Source organism: Suricata suricatta, chromosome X (genome assembly GCF_006229205.1).
Source record: "Suricata suricatta isolate VVHF042 chromosome X, meerkat_22Aug2017_6uvM2_HiC, whole genome shotgun sequence".
In the NCBI taxonomy this organism is placed as follows: Eukaryota; Metazoa; Chordata; class Mammalia; order Carnivora; family Herpestidae; genus Suricata; species Suricata suricatta.
In genome coordinates this window covers 84366415-84385294 of record NC_043717.1, presented here as the reverse complement: position 1 = coordinate 84385294, position 18880 = coordinate 84366415, and positions in this window count along the sequence as shown.

Below are 18880 nucleotides of genomic sequence, written 5' to 3'. Positions count from 1 at the left end.
TCTCATCATGACATAACACAGAAATCATTCCCTTAAATTCAGGACAGAAGACAAATAGATCTGCCTTCACCACTTCCATTTCCTTCCTTCCTTCCTTTCTTCTTTCCTTCCTTCCTTCCTCCCTCCCTCCCTCCCTTCCTTCCTCTCTCTCTCTTTCTTTCGAGAGGGTATGAGTGAGCAAAGGACAAAGACAGAGGGAGGGAAAGAGAATCCCACAAGGAGCAGAGAGAGGAGAGAGAATCCATCCAGGCCCCACACTGTCAGCACAGAGGCTAAAGCAGGGCTTGAGCTCACCCAATGCAAGGCTCCAATTCACAAACCGTGAGGTCATGACCTGAGCCAAAGTCAGGTGCTTAACAGACTGAGCCACCCAGGCACCCCTCTGCCTTCACCTGTTCTACTTAATATTACACTGGAAACTCTAACTAAGTCGACTTGGCAAGAAAAAAATAAAGTCATCTAAACTGGAAAAGAAATAAAACTTCCTCTTCGTGGCACATGATACAATCTTATACGTAGAAAATCAGAAGGAGACCACTAAAATGACTGTCAGAATAAATGAGTTCAGTAAGGAGGCAGAATACAAAATTAATGTACACAAAGTAACTGTTTCTATGTATTAGCAATGAAAATCAAAAAAGAAATTATAAAATCATGTAAATTTCATTTATAGTAACATAAAAAAGGTATATATTTGTCAAAAGAAAATACAAGATTTATACATTAAAAACTCCAAAACATCACTGAGAGAAATTAAGTAAGTCATGCACATCTGTGATGATGAATTGGAAGACTGAAGACCTTGTCAAAATCGCCATACTGCACAAACTGATGTAGAAAATCAATGTAACCGCTATCAAAATAGCATCTAGCCTTTAAGAACAAACAGAAGACTATCCACAATTTCATATGAAAATACAAGAGACCCAGAATAGCTCAGACAATATGTTGGAAGAAACATATTTCTCTAATTCAAAACTTAGTACAAAGCTATAGCAATCAAGAAGAGCTTGGTACTTGCCGATACACATATATAGAATCAATGGAATGAAAATGAAATACAGAGAAAAAGCCCATATATTTATAATATGTTGATTTTTTTATGTTTGTTTATTTTTGAAAGAGAGAGAGAGCATGCAGGAGGGATAGAGAAGGAGGGGGGCAGAAGATCTGAAGCAGGCTCTCTGCTGACAGCAGAAAGCCAATGTGGGGCTCGAACTCATGAACTGAGAAATCATGACCCAAGCCAAAGTCAGATGTTTATTCAATAAAGCCACCCAGACACCTTATAATATATTAATTTTTTGACAAGGAGGCCTTGATGACTCATTTAGAAATAATAGCCTTTTGAAGAAATGATTCTAGAACAAATGAGTATCCACTTGCAAAAGCATCAAGGTGGACCCCTACATCACACCATGTTCAAAAGGTAACTCAAAATACATCATACACCTATGTGTAAAATCTAAAACTGTAAAATTCTTTGAAAGAAATCAAGGACAAAATACCCATGATTGTAGATTAAGCAATCATTTCTTAGATATGGCTTCAAAAGCACAAATGACAAAAGAAGGAAAATAAATTGGACTACATAAAAATTAAAATCACTTCTGCTTAAAGAACTACCATAAAGTGAAAAGACAATTCACAGAAAGGATGAAAATTTTTACAAATCATAAATGTGTCATAACAGAGTTCCATGAAAAATATATAAAGAATGGGGGCACCTGGGTGGCTCAGTCAGTTAAGTGTCCGACTTTGGCTCAGGACATGATCTCACAGTGGGTGGGTTAGAGCCCCAATTCGGGCTCTGTGCTGACAGCTCAGCGTCTGGAGCCTGCTTCAGATTCTGTGTCTTCCTCTCTCTCTGCCCCTCCCCCACTCATTCTGTCTCTCTCTCTCTCTCAAAATAAAATAAAGACATAAAAAAAGAATATATAAAGAACAATAATAACTCAATACTAAAAAGACAAATAACAGATCAATGGGAAATAGATTTAAAGGAAAACCTTTCTCTAGTCTAAACAATTCTGACACCAAATGTTAGGTTTTGTCCCCATACCAAATGATTTTCCAACTCCCTGGACACCAACAGTGTATCCTATAATGAAATTCAACATTACTCCAGGTACTTAGGATCAGACTCTAAAAGCTTAACGGCTCTGTTGCACCCGATTACTCTCACTTCAGATGCCAGCTCCACGTAATGGTCCCCCGGATAGTCACATTTCTGGCCCACCCAGCTACAAACTTGAAGGTTCTTATAACTTCCCTGCTTCAGATTTAATTGTTAGAATGGCTCATAAAACTCAAGAGACATGTACTTATGTTTAGCAGTTCATTATAAAGAATATTATAAAAAATACAGAGAAATAGTAAGATGAAGTACATAAAACAAGTCTGGAAATGTCTGGAGTACAGGAGCTTGGGTGGCCTTATAGCTCAGGGGATAGAGCCCTGGTCTTATACAGGAGTTTGGGGTGCATCATTCCTCCAAACACACGCATGTACTCCCGATCCTGGAATTTCTCTAAACAACAACCTTTCAGAACTTTTATGAAGGCTTCAGGACATAGGCATGCATAAACAGGTATTCACTACATTAATCTAGACAGCTCTTCCCTCTCCTTCCTGTAGGATGTGGATGGTGCGGAAGGTACCAAGCTTCTAATCATGGCTTGGTCTTTCTGTTAATTAGCCCCCATGCTGAAGCTACTCAAAAGCCAGATTCTAACAAAAGACATTCCTAACACCCAGGAAATTCTAAGGAATTTTGGAGCTCTGTGTCAAAAAGCAGGGATACATACCAAATACATATTTTGTACTCTCACAAGATTTGGAGAAACTACACATAAAAAATGCTCAAAATCATTAATCATTTAGGAAATATAAATCAAAACTACAATGGGATACCACTTCATACCTGCTAGGAGAGGTAACGTTAAAAACAAACACAACACAACAAGTGTTAGGGAGAATGTAAAGCAACTCAAACCCTCAGACAGTGCTGGTGGGAATGTAAAATGCTACAGCTGCTTTTGGTAACAGTTTGGCATTTCCTCCAATTTTTCAATATTCAGTTACCATATGTTTCAGTAGATATATACCTACTCCTATGCATATACCCAAAAGAAATAAACATAGAAGTCCTCACGAAAACTTGTACACAAATGTTCCTAGGAACATTATCAATACTGGCCACATAGGGGAAACAAACGTTTATCAAATAATGAATGGATAAATAACATGTGATATACAGATACAACAAAATATTACTCAACAATAAAAAGAATTGCAGATGCATGCTGTAACATGGATGAACCTTAACAGTATTATTCTGTGTTGTACGATTCCATTTATCTAAATGTCTAGAATTGCAGAATCTGAAATACCATTTCCGAGGGCTGAAGGTGGGGGAAATGGGGAGTTAATACCGACAGCAACATGTTTATTTCTAGGAGAATAAAAATGCTTTAAAATTAGAGATAGTGACAGTTGTACATGAATTTACCAAAAAGTTCTAAATTGCATATACTAAATAGGTAAATTTTATGGGAGTAAATCATAGTATCTCAGTAAAGCTTTATAAACAAAAGTAAAATCAACTAACATTTACAGAGTACTTATTAAGGTCCAAGCACGATGCTATTTATTTTAGACTTCTTATTTGACCAAATTCTAATGACAACACTATGAGTTAGATATTATCATTAAACTTGTTTAACAAAAGGATAATCTAAAGATCAAAAGGTTAGGTATTCCTAGGTGTGAGAGCTAGCAAGTAGTAAAACTGAATTTCAACCCAGGTTCGTTTGATTTCAAAGGCCATGACTGCAATTTAACTTGCTACCATACACTGCCTGGTCATTGGGAAAGAGAGGGTCATTGAAGAATAAATGGACATGGTGAAAGTGTGTACAAAGAGCAACTAAGGGTCTACGGACGAAACATTGGGAAACTATAATTAGAGAGGCCAGAGGAAACAAAACAGAAGATGAAAAAGATGAATAGAAAAGTGAGAGAAAAGTAGCTCAGTGGAACAATAGTAATTATATACGCTTATCATATGTTAGCACACAGGTGCTGAGAATACAGCAATAAACAAGACCTAATTATTGTCCCTAAAAGATATTAGAGAAAATAGATAATTATTCTCTTTAAAAGTCAGAGCCAAAATTGAGGTTTGACACAGCATCTCTAGACTTTTGCTGGAAGCTATTCAAAGAAGTATTCATATGGACTTTAGGAAAGACAGCAGAGAGAATTTCAGGTTAGACAGCTGTCTTCAGCATCACATTATTGATCCTTTTTGTATCACTCCATCTCACAAAACACCTTCCCATAAGCTCCCTTACCTTTCTGATGCTTAGCAATCTATTTTAATTTCTTCCCTTGTTGTCTGCAAATAACGAGCTATCAGTCACTTAACCCATGGTGTGGATGAGTTAGCATTATGTGAAACTTTGGAAGAAATGAAGTGAACGAAATCACAGGTGTTTCTTAAGAAAAATTTCCAAAATGTAAAGATGTAAAGTGCTCAGAATAATATATTATTTAGTCTGTACCATTCACTAATATATATATACACACACATATATATATGGTTTTCAGAAGATTCTATAAATACTTTGAGAACAAGAGCCGTATTTTCTGTACGTCCTAGACACATACTTCACTGAGTGTTGATGCAGGAATAAATATATGCTCACTGCTTGTTTGACTGATAAGGAATTCTGTTAATTTTGTCCCAATAATATTTCATGATATTTTCCAGGGAATCAGAAATAGGTTTGCTTTATTTATGCGCTTTACCAAAAACTAGAGAAAATTATGATAATTCCCTTCACACAGTAATGATTTCTGAATTCAGATTTTAATAATTATAGTCTCTTCTTTTTGATTATATCAATATTTTAACCCTAGAAGAGTAAAAATAATAGATTTTCAAATGCACTACATCATTCTCACCTAATGAGTCACAAAGAGCTTCTTATATTTTTGAAATTCTAAGCTGCTGAGCTAGACCAAATGAGTGATTTGTCCCTTAGAAAATGCAGATGTCTGCAGGTATGTTGTTTAAGAAATCCCTTAGGGCAAAGCTGGAGGGAATATATGCTAACTTCAAACCTAGGCATGGTCAACTCTCTTGAATAAAGAATATCTATACACAGCAGGCCAAGTCCTACAGGTCTTTCTTAGGAAACGTTCCCTTTGGACTCAGTAGGAACTTTCTCTGCATAAGGATTCCTAGCTCAGTAGAGCCTGAACTGAAAATAAAAAATTCTTCACCCCTGCAGGCAAATCCTCAGATTAAAGTATATATAGAAAATTAGAAACAAGGAGGTTCTGGTGAAACATCCCCCTAATCGGGTTTGGAAGCTGCTGAAACCTATAGCCCCTTAAATTGATACACAAAGAAAAGTAGGTAATTCAAAGCTTACCAGAAGGCCAAAGGTTCTTGAACAAGAAATCATCTTGGGGGAAAGAAGGGCAGGTGCCTGTCTTCACTGCCTAATTTGAAGATCTTCATTTGGAACCCTTCCCTCCATGACTATTTTCATCCCTGTTCTCTCTGGTTCTGGAATGGTAGTGATGCTGGCACCACAGAAAAGAGAAATCGGTGATTAATATTAATTGCACATTTACCATGTTCAATGCATCAGCACCTCAGTCCTTCTAACAACCTAATGAGTCACGATTATTATTCCTATTTATAAAATGAGTACACTGAGGCACAAGAAAGCTCAAGAATTAGTCCAAGGCCACACAACTAGCAAATGGTAAAGACAGCATTCAAAGTAAAGTATAATGGTCCAGGATCCTATACTCAGAATATGGAGACACCCAAATTCCTTCAGTCTAGTCATGAAGGTCAAAGAGGAGAAACAGTGAATTCTCTGGTATGTTTAAAATAACTGATTTGGCAAGTGAGACTGGGAAAATGAAATACCTATAACACACTTGAAAAAAAATTCCCGTTCAGGTGCATGAGCCTTAAAAATTTATTTAATGTAACCTGTCTACAGAGGATTTTCTGCATGGCAAGAGTGTTTATTCATATAACGTCAGGAGAATTTGTGCCATCTGCAAATGCTATAACCCCTACTGGCGTGCGAAGAAAGTATTTATCTGATTTTCAACCTCCAATAAATATTGCTGTATGAATCTTCTGGAGTTCTCTTTGAAAATAACTCAGCAGCTAATACTAATTTTAACCTAAAGTTCTATAAACTCATTGCAAACAAGCCATTTTCAGGAAATGTGCCTCTTAAGTACTTGCGTAAATCTACAAGGCAGGTATTACTTCATATCCCATAAAATATAATATCAACTCAAGGCAGACAAATAACATTTATCATCCATCACTCAAGTGCTTTCATTTTGGAGTTTTATCTGCCATCCCAAAGCTACTTGTTTACTGGGCACTCTTATCTTTTCTCTGCATGAACTGTCCTTGCAATAAAGCAAGCCCAGGATTTTGACAGTGCACGGAGATTTGGTTTTGATTTGAAACCAAGTCAGGATTTCACTTTGATTCCCTTCTCTTAGGCGCTTGTATTTCATACAAAGCCATAATACCAAACCTGGCCTGAACTGTGAGCATCTCTCTCTATTATGGGAAGAAGGAGAAATATCTCCTGAGTAGCTCACCAACAACAAATTAATCTCTAGGTTTGTCAAGGGATTTTCTCAGAGTAATAAATGATCTGATAGGATTGGAATTGCTGACATCTAGTCAAAGCAATATAAAAAGGGAACAGTCTATTGACTCTTCTAAGCATTTCACTTTAGAAATAACACTCAATAGGTGTCAAAGGGTAAAATGAAAGCATCATCTTTTTCAATTGCCAAGTGACAAAGATGCTCTATTTAGGAGGAACTGAAAGGTCCATCTTCCCACAAATCTCTCCCCCACCAGGATATTAGGTTTCTTAAACATACTGCCATAACCAACTCTTCTCTGAGAACGGCTAGAGGGAGATGTAGTCATTTCACTCATTGAAGAGATTATATTAACAGCAAATGTTCAGTATCTTTCTTCTATGTCACCATTACATACTGTGACAACCTCTCTCAAGACATTCATCATTCTGCAACATGACTGCTGATACTCAGCCTCTCACATAATCTCTTAGGTCCTTGAGGAAAGGGACCTATTGGGCTAAAATTTCCTATGCCTAGAAGGATAACCAGTCTACCAAGTCATATTTCCATAGTAAATATTCTAAGAATGTATAGCTGAATGGAGAGAGGAAGAATAGGGACAGGAATTACAAATCAGAATGACAAATTCAATTATATTATTGAGATACTGTCAACCAGAGCCCAAAGCAAACCCTCCAAAAAGAGGGTACAACCTGGTTGCTTTTCAAGTTATGTGAATCCGACAGATGAGTTTTATGTGATTCATATACTATAATCAAGAAGTGTTAAAAAAATTACGCCCAGTATTGAAAACCTAGATTTCATATTATTTTTTAAAAAATCAATTATGTCTGGTTCTTCATGTGAAGCTGGAAGACAGCTTGATCAGTCACTTTAAGAGTCAACATTCCTATGGGGCAGTCATCTGCTGTCCCCAATAGATGGGGTTTGGGCCTTCCTTTTCTTTACGGTCCTTAGGTGATCCAGTTTTTTCTTTAACTGCCTAGCCAATATAAGTCCTTGAGATTGTGCACTGAAGAAAAAGCATATATAAATAGTATTCTTATCTATTATCTATAAAGGTTAGGAGGGAGAGAAGAGGTCACTGAATTAGAAGAACATGAGTAAATCAGGACCAAAATAAAAAATACTAGCACTTTCTGAATACACTGGAATCATGGGGAAAGGTGTACGAGCCCTAAACAAAACCTTGGACTTGCCACATCATTTTTTCTTGAGAGTCAATCCTATAGTCAGGAACAACCACAACTACAGACTCAGGTGTTAAGACACACTCATTTGTAATAGACCATGATGTAACATTTTGCCTAACTGAACATTTTAGACAACAAACACTATTTTCACTGAAGACAGTGTGTCAGTTAATGTTGAGGCTGAAAATAAATGAAGAAAGTGGTTCAGATGGTGTTTGCTCAATTAAAGAGCCAATCAATAATTTTCCATGAACCTTGGAATATAATTTTTGCTTTCTTCCATTCACATGCAAATGCACTATTTCAAGTGAACAAAAGATGCACAAAGAAAGAAAATCAAACATTATGTATCCTAATACTAGGGGGATAACATGCCAAGTCAACTTTTTATAAAGCATTTTTTTCAGCTTTTGTACAACAGGGCAGCTGTTTCTATTCATCCAGAGTCTGTCTGTCTTTATTTTCTCCTTTCTGTCTTTCTTTTTTCAATTTTCTTTCCTTTTCTCTTTCATTCATTTCCTTTTTGAGGAAACTGGTTAATATGATTACAGCACAGTGGCTTCCTAAAGTCATATTCAAAATAACATTTTCTTTTCAAGTATCATTGACAAATGTAAAATGTTTCTACAACAAAGCCAAATTATAAAAACCCAAATGTTTGTTAGCAGCAAGAGTCACTTTGGAAACCATTTCTACACATTGTTTTTTTAACCTTTTGGGTAGAAAATAGCGTAAAAAGATGGAAAACTAAAAATGTTAGGAAGAAAGTATTAAAATGTGCACCAATCAGACTTTGCGATGATTGCATCTAAAACTTGATTGCTATCAAAAACAATGCTTCTATGTATACTCTACTACTTCCAAGATGAAATAATTTGATAAATTTTCTCACTACTTTTAGTGGCTTTACAAAGCACATAAAGTGAGGTCGTTTGATAAAAACACTTGAGAAAATAAATATTCATGTACAGAGAAAAAAAATCAGCTGAACTATGTAACCACAGAGAAAAATTCAACACACAAAATTACTATTTTTTGCTTCTATCAAAAAAATTAATAAGCATTCTCTAAATACTGAATAAAAAGCTAGACTCCACAACTGTATTATTATGACTTGAATGAAGAAACAGGAATACCTTTTTGACAATGTTATTGTCATGATAGGTTTTAATTTATAAGGAATAGATGTTTGTGAATGACATGCTACTTGTCGTTGAAGGAAGGATCTTCTTGTAAGAAAAGCTTTTTCTTTAATGTTTATTTATTTATTTTGAGAGAGAGAGAGAGAGAGAGAAAGAGAGAGAAAGAGAGAGAGAGAGAGAGAGAGAGAGAGAGAGAGGCAAAGAGAGAGAGAGAGGGAGACAGAATCCCAAGCACGCTCCACACTGTCAGCACAGCGTCCAATGTGAGGCTCCATATCAGAACCATGAGACCATGACCTGAGCTGAAATCAAGAGTCTGAAGCAATCTCCAAGGCTCCAAGCTGTCAGCATGGAGCCCACAACATGGCTCCAACCCACAAATCATGAAATCATGACCTGAGCCAAAATCAAGGGAAAGGCGGTTTAAGGAACTGACCTACCAAGGGGCCCCTGAAGGAAGGTTCTTATTAAAACATCAGATGTCTTTACTCAATAAACAAGAGAAGTAGTATTTATTGAGAACTTACTAGGTATCTAGTTTTTCCAAAACTTTTACATCAATGAAATCATATCGCAGATCTACTTACTTTATATTTTCTCGCTATATATGTAACATCATATCTACCTATAACATGGCTACATACATGTTATATATCTCCATGTAGATATAAATCTCAATGTATATTGTCATATTTCATAAATGTAAAATAAGTATAATAATATATATTTCAGGGGATTTCAGGGGCACCTGGCTGGCTCAGTCCATAGAGAATATGACTCTTGATCTCAGGTTCATGAGCTCGAGCCCCATATTGGGTGCAGATATTACTTACAAATATATCATTTATTGTATAATGTAACAATATATACCATACTTATATCTAAGAGAGAGAGAGAGAATATAATGTACACATGATTATTTTCCCTATTTTACATACTAAAAACTGAAAGTGGTAAAGTAGCTAAATCAAGGTCACGTGACTAGTCAATGGTTAAAAATAAGTATACCGATCCATTTTTCCTAAACTCCAAAGTTCATCCACATTGCGTTTGGCTACACAAACTTGCACTATAGTCAATGATTCCCATATTTTAAATATTAAGGTGTTCTTTTCCAGGTAGAAGACTGAATTTTCAGTAAGTTATATACTCTTTTGTTTGATTTCCAATATGACAAAGAATACCAGAATCTCAATAGAAGAGAAACATAAGTCAACATTCATCACTGAATTGAGTGAGATGACCTGGATGAAACTTGTTATCCATTATCTTTCCAAGGCAAAGCTTTTTTTTAAAAAGAAAAGGATTAAAATGTGGCCATCAAGCAGGCAGAAACTCTTCACACCAAAAAACTGTAACTGACAGTAATCTGGCCAAACCCCAAAGCAGAAGGTTGGCCTCAAGAAATGTGGTAAAGCTCAATTATTATTTAACTTTTTTAAGGTTTTTTTTTTAATTTTTGAGAGAGACATACACAGAGCACAAGTAGGGGAGGGGCAGAGAGAAAGGGAGACACAGAATCTGAGGCAGACTCCAGGCTCTGAGCTATCAGCACAGAGCCCGACACAGGGCTCAAACTCACAAACCATGAGATCATGACCTGAGCTGACGTCAGACCCTCAAATCTGCTGAAACACCCAAGTGCCATAGTTCAATTATTATTTTTAAAGAAAATATGCCAAATTCTGCACAATCATACTGAAGTTGCCCTTTTTGTAGGTAGGTAGGGCCTAATACCTAATCTTCTTTCTCTCAATTGAAGACACAAATGGATGATGACCAATGGGAAAAAATGAATTAAAATTACCTGTTAGATTCATTCATAAAAAGATTTTCGATAAAAGCTTTTCTTCTGTTCTCATCTCATTCTTGAGAATATCAGTACCTTCCTTCAGTTATGTTCCCTGATCTAAAACAACTCATTTCTAATTTAAAACGGTTTTATGGAGGTGGGGCATCTGGCTGGCTTAGTCAGTTAACTATCCAATTCTTGATTTCAGCTCAGGTCATGATCGTGGTTGATGAGACCTACCCCTGTGTCCATCTCCTTGCAGCACAGAGCCTGTTTGGGATTCTCTCTCCCCCATTCTTTCTACCTGTCCCTTGCACACTCGCGCTTCCTCTCTCTCCCTCTCTCAAATAAATAAAATGTTTTTTTAAAAATAAAAGTTTTATTGAGGCATATTTACATACTATAAAATACACCCATTGAAAATTTACAATTCAATGACTTTAGTAAATGCATGCTTTGGTACAATAATCACAATTCAGTTTCAGAATATTTACATAACTTCAAAAAGTTCCTTTGTGCCTATTTGCAACTTCTGTTATCATCCCGATACTAGGCAACTACTGATTTGGTTTCTGTTTCTATAAATTTCCTGTTATCTGTAATTTCATATAAACAGACTTATACAATATATAGTCTTTAGGTGTGGGTTCTTTTTTTTTTAACTTTTTAAAATTGTTTTAATGTCCACTTATTTATTCATTTATTTTGAGAGAGAGCATGAGCAGGGAAAGGGGAGAGAGAGAGGGAGAGAGAGAGAATTCCATGGGGCTGGAATGCATGAACCGTAAATTCATGACCTGAGCCAAAACTCAACATTCGGACACTTAACCAACTGAGGCACCCAGCTGCACCTGTGTGTGGCTTGTTTCACATATACCTTTTGGAGATAAATTCATCCTGTATCATTTTCTAAGAGTTTCTTTCTTTTTCTCTTGAGTAGAGTTGACATATAATGTTACATTAGTTTCAGGTGTACACCTTAGTGATTTGACAAATTTATGCATTAAGTTCTATTCACCACAAGTATAGCCACTACCATCTGTCACATTACATCACTTTTACATATTGTTCACTATATTCCTTATCCTGTGCCTTTTATTCTCAGGGCTTATTCATTCCAAATCTGGAAGCCTGTATCTCCCTCTTCCCAATTACCTTCACCAATATACTACAGTCACACACACACACACACACACACACACACACACACACAGAGGAATATTATACATCCATAAAAAATAATGACATTGTGCCATCTGAGTCAAAATGGGTAGATCTAAAGGGTATTACATTAAGTGAAATAAATAAGATAGATATAAACTGCATTCCCTCGGGGCACCTGGCTGGCTCAGTCACTAGACTGTGTGACTTTTGATCTTGGGATTCTGAGTTCAAGACCCACATTAGGTGTAGAGATTACTGTAAACACACACACACACACACACACACACACACACACAAACTGAATTCCCTCAATTTGGCAAGGTGATATGATGAGTGAACATATCCTTTAGAGTCTACCAAAATAAGGTCAAATTCTGTCCATTGGTTGAAACTCAGAGTCACAGCTCACAATTTTATCAACTCTAAAATGAACATTATACTAACATGACGGGGAAGTTATGAGAAGTAAATAAGATATGCAGTGGTTTGCAAGTATTTCTAAAACACCTCAGAAACTTCTATTCAAATTAAATCTCGTGGGGAAGCCCATCATATACAACAGATAAATGCACAGCTAATAATGAAGCCACCAGGATAGAGAAGGAATTCAAGAAATTTGGAAACGATTGTGATTATGTATACAAAGTTTTCAGTGCTTGCCATAAAAGAGCAGAAAATAAATGGCAGCAATTAATATTCTATAACCACAGTTCCTTAAATGAGCACATGAAAAGAAACAAGTTTGTTATGGGGAATGTTAGTTTCAAACTTAACAATTCCAAATCAAATTGTAATTTAAATGCACTATAGGAGTAGATCATTAAACAGATTTGTGTCCTAAATTTAGGATCAACACAAATCATTATTTCTAGAGGAATTTCTGGATTGAAAAACTGAACCTCATAGTAAGAGACCTAATTTCTAGTTTGAATTCTAATACTAACTACATAAAAAATTGTGTAACCTTTAAGTTTACTGTTTTCCTTCCAGCATGGAGGTCAGCACACTTTTTCTGTAAAGGACAAGATACTAAATATTTTATGCTTTCTGAGCCACAGAGTATCTATTTTAAGGACCCAATTCGGCTGCTAAGGCCCAGAATCATTCATAGTCAATACATTCACAACTAGTTACAGCTGAATCTCAAAGAAATTTTATTTACAGAAACAGAAGGAGGACAGGATCTGGTCCCCTGGCCATAGATATTCAATCTGCCAAAAACACACGAGAGTTGGACCAGACTATTAGTTTCCAACCTGGCTATGCAACAGGATAATTTGGAGTAGCTTTCATAAAATACAAATTTCTGGCCCCAGTCGCACCCCATCACAACTCACTGAATCAAAATACCAAGAGTAACACCCAACAATCTCTCAAACCCAAGCTCCATAAGTAATTTAAATGCAGGTTCACATACAATATTTAACAATTCCTAAACTACACGATTTCTAAGGCCGCTTCCAACCCTAACGTTCTTTGATGCACAGGTATCCTCCAGTCGTTGTGATGAATATTTAACATACTTATAAATACAAGATATACTGAAATAATTTCATATCTTTTAGTGAAAAGAGACTGTGGGAAAAACCTATCATGTAGAAGATATCAACAGATTAATTTATATTTACAAATTGTGTATCAAATATAGACATGCTATAAATATAACTACTCTATAAAAAATCAGAAGTCCTTAGATTTCACATTCTGAAGCATTTCTCTTAGAAGAATGATTCTCTAACTTTTTGGTCTTTAGGAAGCTTTAACAGTTTAAAATTGTTGAGTGCCTTGGAGATATTTTTCTAATAAGGATGTAGGCAAAGTTTAAACATATCTCTTTATATTTTTTGTATTACAAATTGAAATGAAAAAAATTGTAAATTAGCTATTATTGTACTAATAAGAAACCCAGGGGTGCCTGGGTGGTTCAGTCGGTTAGCATCCAATTTCAGCTCAGGTTATTCTCTCACAATTGGTGGCTTCAAGCCCAGTATAGAACTTTGTGCTGACAGCTCAGAGCCTGGAATCTGCTTCAGATTCTATGTCTCCCTCTCTCTCTGTTCCTCCCCTGCTTGCACTGTCTCTCTCTTTCTCTCAAAAATTAAAAAAAAATTTAAAAATCTTGAGAAAAGTAGCATGGTTTTGCAGTTTTTCATATCACTTTAAGATCTGGTTTAATACAAGGCACCTGAGTGGCTCAAGTTAAGTGTCTGACTTTGACTCCGGTCATGATCTCACGGTTTGTGAGTTCAAGCCCTGCATCGGGCACTGTGCTGACAGCTCAGAGCCTGGAGCCTGCTTTGGACTCTATGCCTCCCTCTCTCACTGCCCCTCCCCTACTTGTGCTCTGTCTCTCTCAAAAATAAACATTAAAAAAATAAAAAAGATCTGGTTCAACAGAAGACGGTCAGGTCTTCCTATCTGCCTCTGCATTCAGTCTGTTACCATACATCGCACTGGTTGAAGGATATGATGAAAACTTTGAGCCTAACATCGATATGTAATTGAAAACTGAGGTATTTTTAAACCATTTTCAGATACATGTAGATATGCTCATTTGATACTAATCCAAAACTGAACAACTATCATTGCAAGGTTAATGGAAACGTGTTAAGTAAAGTTTTAGCAATGTATTTTTTAGTTGGATACGTTCAAACCCATTGGTGTATCGTGCCCTCTGAGTGCACGTTTTACCCATGCTTAATTTTGTAACGTCAAACAATAATCATCTGAAAACTAGTGGTTTGGGGACTTCTGCAGATTTTCCAAATGCTAACACCTTTCATTATATAATATCAAAAAACAGTATGTATTAATATGACCACCAATCTCAGAAGAAAAGTTAGTAATTATTGGGTAATAGTCACAAATTTTCCAAGATATTACTTTTCACCCCAAATCACAAAATTTAACATTGATAACTCTGTTGACTTCCTTGAAGTGGCAAGCAGCCTTCATTAATTAAAAAAAAAAAAAATCTTTAAACATTTAAATGTGATAAACCATACTTTGTAGGTCTGTCAGTACAAATGTTGTACCATGGAAAATTGGTCACATTACCTAATAACTTAAACAACATCACAAATGAATTTCAAAAAACTCACACTTAGAAATTAAAACAATACTTTAATTCCCCAAAACTGGGATTAGATAACAAGGCTTGAAGGATAAACAAACACGCTAGCCAGATCACCAGAAAGGGCCTGCTGACTAGAAACTGAAATTAATTCAGGACGAATTGATAAAAGGAATGGAAAGGTTAATTTTTTTTTAAATTCACTAATTCGCAGTATAATCATCTAAGCTATTTGAAAAAGAAAACAGCTAAAAGTACTATTAACACAAAAGATTATACAATCTTCTGGGGCACCAAGGTGGCTCAGTTGGTTGAGCATCTGACTTCGGCTCAGGTCATGATCTCGCGGTTCATGGGTTCGAGCCCCATGTCAGGCTCTGTGCGGACAGCTCAAAGCCTGGGGCCTATCGTCAGATTCTGTGTCTCCGTCTCTTTCTGACCCTCCCCTGATCACGCTGTCTCTCTCCTTCTCAAAAATAAATGAAACATTAAATAAAAAGATTATACAATCTTCATGTAACTCATTAATAGGGTATATTTCAGCAAATAGTGGGTGGCAGTTCAAGGAACTGAGCAAAATTTCTGACAAATCTATAGCAAAGTAACAGTGGGGTAGCCCAAAATACTTGTTATCAGCCTAACAAATATCAAAGTCTTTCTTTTATGAATGAATTATTCTATTTTCAATCAACATGGAAAAATGGACATTAAGAATTGATTCTGGTTGAGGCACCTGGGTGGCTCAGTTGGTTGGGCATCTGACGTCATCTCAGGCCATGATTTTGCAGCTCAGAAGTTGGAGCCACACATCAGGCTCTGCTGTCAGCAGAGCCCGCTTTGCATCCTCTGTTTCCCTTTCTCTCGGCCTCTCTCCTGTTCATGGTCACTCTCTCAAAAATAAATAAAAATTTAAACAAAATTATATATAAGAAAAGAATTTATTGTGATCAAGACATTAAGCACTAGTTAAAAATGAAGGCAAAAAAATATGGCTTCAGAAATAATAAACTACATGCCTTTCCATTACTCAAAAGCCTTTTCCCTCTGTCTCTGTCCCTCCTCCACGGTCTGTCTCTGTCTCTCAAAAATAAATAAACATTTAAAAAAATATTTTAAAGGCTGTTCGATTCTTTCTTGCCTTTATTCTCAACATTCTGCCTACAATGTTCTCTCCCCAAAGGCCTATGTCAAACAAGAAAATACCCTGTTGTTAAAGGAAAATCTTACATTTGCAACTAATGCACATACCCCATAATAACTTTCAACTTTATCCCTCTGGAAACAAGCATTACCTGGTGTTTTCACTGTGTGTCATACCCATTTGTGGGAGGCAATCTCCGAGATGGTCCCAATGAGCCCTACGTCCCGGTATTCGTGCCAAACCATAATCTCTCCCCTTCATTACCAAATAGAGACACGCTTCTAACAAGTAGAATTTGGCCAAAGTGATGAGAAGTCACCTCCAAGGTCAGGTTACAAAATGACTGTGGCTTCAATCCTGAGTACTGGCTCTTATTCTTTGCCTACTTGCCCTTGAGAAGCCAGCTGCCAAAATATAAGCACCTCGAAGGAATGGTGTCCCTGTCACGGTAAGGAATGGAGTCCCCAAGACATTAAGAGCCTGCGAGAAACTAAATTTGGCCACCCCCATGTGAGTGAGCTTAGAAGTGCATCGTTTAGCCCCAGTAGAATCTTGAGATGAGTGCAATCCCGGCTGACAGCTTGACTACCACCTCAAGAAAAACCCTGACATAGAGGCAGCGACCTGAGTTGCATGTGAATTCCTGAACCACAGAAACTGTAGGATAATAAATCTTCACTATTTTAGGTATCGAAGCTTCAGGACAATTTGTTACACAGGAATACATAACTAATATATGCACTATGTTTTCCAATTTTTACTGTATTTGTATGTATACATTAACAATAAATAGTTTAATCTTATGGGTTTTAAAACATAAAAACTCATTTCCAATTTTTTTATTTCACAGTATGTTTTGAGCTTCGTCCATGATCTTATATGTATAGGTATACGTTACTCATTTTAACTGCTTCCTGATAATCTGTATCATACTGAAATCATTTATTTTTTCAATCACTCATTGGGGAAAAGATGGATTGTTTATACACCATCACCATATTAAACAAAGGAAAGGGGTCTAAGTGCTGGCCATGGTGATGTGGGGAACTAAGGCAAATGAAAAATTAAATTCCCTTACTGCCTACAGCCCACTGACAAGTCCTAGAAACCCGCAGTGACCTCCCTCTAGGAGCTCAGCTGCCTGGATGATGACACTCTGCTGGGGGCAAAAGGGAAACTTAGCTTAACCTTTACCCAACCTCAAAGATCCTGTAAGTCTACTTCCTTCATCTCAACTGCCCCAAGATATGTGCTGGCGATCATTCTGGAAGCTTAAGGCCCCGGATATGCATCTGAAAGGGCATATGGCACCCTGGTATACATCTGAAGCATCTCAGGGCAGTGATTTTATTAAACAGTAATGAAAGATGAACCTTGCTTCCAAAATTCCTTAGACATGCTCTTTCCCTGACCCCTCCCAACCTCAATGTATTACCCCATCACAACCCCAGTGCAGCTCTTTCTGCCCAAGATTCCTGTCCCCTTGTTTTCATAAAATCACCTTTTATTTTCACCTTTTTACACCAAAGACATCTTCAAGAATTCTTTCCATCAGCTCCAGACCCACAAGCCCCCATCACCCCCAAAACTTCATCAGCAAATCCTTCCTGTTGCCTCCTGAAGGCCAAAGAAGCCAAAGATTTAAAGTCTTTGGTTCAAAGATGGCTAGATCTTCTTCAATTACATTCCTGTTGATCTCTTAATTAAGCACTTGGCACCGAATTAAATTGACAATGAAAGCTGGGCGGACTTCAGGCTGTATTCCTGGGAAGCAGGCATAGTTCTATTAATCCACAGTTTCCTCATGTTCCTCTTCAGTCTGTGTGCTTTTTGCATTTCACACAAGTTCTGGTCACAGCCCAGACCACCAGCATGTAACACTGATTCTTCCTTCCCTTGAAATGGCCTGGGAGTTGAAGCACCTCCTCCACTCTCCGGCGTCTCCAAGGAGGCAAAGCTGCATGAGGAAGACCATAGCGCTTCGGGCCAGCCTTGGTGACCTTTCTGAATCCTTTCTAAGAAAGTTGGTCTTTTAATGGAAACACTGAGTCCATTTATATGTAATGTATATTTAACTTATATTTAATGCGTATAGGATTTATTGATGCCATTTATGTTGTCCCCAAACAATCTTTGATTCCTTTTTCATTCCTTTGAAACTAATTTTTCAATCTTGCCGCATTATTCTTTGCATTAATTTAAAACATATACGTTCCGTTTCTATTCTTTTAGTGCTTTATCTGGAAATTTGTGCATGCAAATTTAAGATAACTCTAAAGTGGACTAATATATTTTCTCTCCTCCTAGTTCATATATATATTGCAGAACACATTAATTCTTTTACCATCCACTCACTTTTAGATCCTCCTTCAGTTGTGAATAACATTTTCATTGAATGCATTATCCTACACTGTGCTTTAGGTTTTTTTGGCAAATTGAGAATAATATTCTGCTGGCCTTTGGCTTCCGTCACTGCTGTTAAGAAGTCAACTGAAAATTCACTGGTTGCTCATCTCTTAAGTATATTTTCTCTCCAAAGATATCCTACATGATCTCACTTTTAAATATCAATAATTTCATAAACATGAGCCTAGTGTATAATTTCCTTCTATTTCTCTTACTTGGAATGTTTAAGGTTTCTTAAATCTTTAGGACACTATCCTTAGTTGTTGCTGTTGTTGTTTTAAGGAATCCCTATGCTCAACATGG